This window comes from Ammodytes marinus, assembly GCF_949987685.1.
Source record: "Ammodytes marinus genome assembly, contig: scaffold_128, whole genome shotgun sequence".
Lineage (NCBI taxonomy): Eukaryota > Metazoa > Chordata > Actinopteri > Uranoscopiformes > Ammodytidae > Ammodytes > Ammodytes marinus.
Window position 1 is genome coordinate 20,001 of NW_027648097.1, and position 2,500 is coordinate 22,500.

Here is a 2,500-nt window from a genome sequence, read left to right on the forward strand (position 1 = left end):
AACATGCTGTGAACTAAGAATGATTTCAAAACTATAAATAGTACTTGTTTTATATGGTCTGACCCTGCCCTGGGTCTGTCTTTGGCTCTGCGTAGAGGGAGCGGCCCTGGGTCTGTCTTTGGCTCTGCGTACCCTGGGTCTGTCTTTGGCTCTGCGTACCCTGGGTCTGTCTTTGGCCCTGGGTCTGTCTTTGGCCCTGCGTACCCTGGGTCTGTCTTTAGCTCTGTGTGCCCTGGGTCTGTCTTTGGCCCTGCGTACCCTGGGTCTGTCTTTGGCTCTGCGTACCCGGGGTCTGTCTTTGGCTCTGTGTGCCCTGGGTCTGTCTTTGGCTCTGCGTACCCTGGGTCTGTCTTTGGCTGTGTGTGCCCTGGGTCTGTCTTTGGCTCTGCGTACCCTGCCCTGGGTCTGTCTTTGGCTCTGCGTACCCTGCCCTGGGTCTGTCTTTGGATCTGCGTACCCTGCGTAGAGGGAGCGGCCCGGGGTCTGTCTTTGGCTCTGCGTACCCTGCCCTGGGTCTGTCTTTGGCTCTGCGTACCCTGCCCTGGGTCTGTCTTTGGCTCTGTGTGCCCTGGGTCTGTCTTTGGCTCTGTGTGCCCTGGGTCTGTCTTTGGCCCTGGGTCTGTCTTTGGCTCTGCGTACCCTGCCCTGGGTCTGTCTTTGGATCTGCGTACCCTGCGTAGAGGGAGCGGCCCGGGGTCTGTCTTTGGCTCTGCGTACCCTGCCCTGGGTCTGTCTTTGGCTCTGCGTACCCTGCCCTGGGTCTGTCTTTGGCTCTGTGTGCCCTGGGTCTGTCTTTGGCCCTGGGTCTGTCTTTGGCTCTGCGTGCCCTGGGTCTGTCTTTGGCTCTGCGTAGAGGGAGCGGCCCTGGGTCTGTCTTTGGCTCTGCGTGCCCTGGGTCTGTCTTTGGCTCTGCGTGCCCTGGGTCTGTCTTTGACTCTGCGTACCCTGGGTCTGTCTTTGGCCCTGGGTCTGTCTTTGGCCCTGCGTACCCTGGGTCTGTCTTTGGCCCTGCGTACCCTGGGTCTGTCTTTGGCTCTGTGTACCCTGCCCTGGGTCTGTCTTTGGCCCTGTGTACCCTGGGTCTGTCTTTGGCTCTGCGTACCCTGCGTAGAGGGAGCGGCCCCGGGTCTGCGTCTGTCTTTGGTAATATCTCAACTGATGATTTCACAATGTGTGAAATGAGAAAAACAAGTTTGTCCCAAAACAATCAGATGGGGCGCCCTTAGCTCAGTTGGTAGGGCGTCCCCCCCCCATGGGCCTCGGCCAGCAGCGGACCCGGGTTCGATTCCAGCCCGCGGTCGTTCTCTGCATGTCACTCCCCTCTCTGCCCCATTTCAACTCTGTCTCTACACTATCAATAAAGCAGAAAAATGCCAAAAAAATATCTTTAAAACAATTAAAATAAATGTCCTGCCATTGTCTAGTGTTGTTTGCGTCCATGTGATTTGGCCGAGAGCCGTGAGTGAATGAAATGAAGAAACTACCGAAGCTCATCTTTATTTAGAACATTCCCTTCAGCTTATAACAGGAGAAAACATTGGATTCATTGTGACTTGAGTCAAATTTATCCTATTTCAATTTTAAGAAGAGTTGTTTTTTTCCCCCTCGTGCTTTTGCGTGCCACGTCTGAAAGTCAACACCACACAAACCTTCTATTGTTCTCTCTGTGTGTGTGTGTGTGTGTGTGTGTGTGTGTGTGTGTGTGTGTGTGTGTGTGTGTGTGTGTGTGTGTGTGTGTGTGTGTGTATCTTACTCTGACGTGTCTTAAACCCATGTGCTTTACATATACATTTGACTTCAAACGGCCCGCCTGGATTTGACTAAGCAAATAGTCACGAGCCCTCCTGTTCAAAGGGCAGTGATTTATGTTTCACTTTGCCCCAGCTGATGAGTGGATAACTCCTCATTTCTTATGTTTCACTTTGCCCCAGCTGATGCAGAGGATAACTCCTCATTTCTTAAACAACGTGTCAGAAGACAAATAAAGAAAACTTCACCTAATGTGTGAACTTGAGAGGGGAGATGAGAAAAGACTCATTTTTATGAAGCCTTCTGTAAATTGACCAATAAAGATTACTTAAAAGGAATACTTCACCCATACGGAACCGGCGTTCTATCATTATAAAATCACTATTATAATATAATGAATGAGGTTTTTCTTCCCTCAGTCTTCCCTTGGCCCAGCTGTCCTGTTAATCCTTACCCTAGATTTTTACTAGTGTGATGTCACACTAGTAAAATGTAGGGTTAGACAGTGAGACCATAAAACACTCTTTCTGCCTTTTTCTCAGGCTAGGATGAACCAATTTATAAAATGTTTGCACATTTATACTAAATAGGATCTCAGAGTTCAATACACCTTCATATTCCCACCGGTGAAGTCGGGCTTTAAGCTAAAGTGTGCAGTCCTCACCTGAATCCAAACTTGTCCATAGACGCTGACACCCCCACACACACACACAGACACACACACACACACACACAGACACACACACACAAT

At 50.3% G+C, this 2,500-nt stretch overlaps 1 protein-coding gene across 2 annotated transcripts in view; it reads right to left on the minus strand.

The window, feature by feature from the left end:
• b4galt1l (DP-Gal:betaGlcNAc beta 1,4- galactosyltransferase, polypeptide 1, like) overlaps positions 1-2,500 on the minus strand; it is a 50,418-nt gene that overhangs the window by 19,916 nt on the left and 28,002 nt on the right. The gene's annotated exons all lie outside the window — the stretch shown is intronic.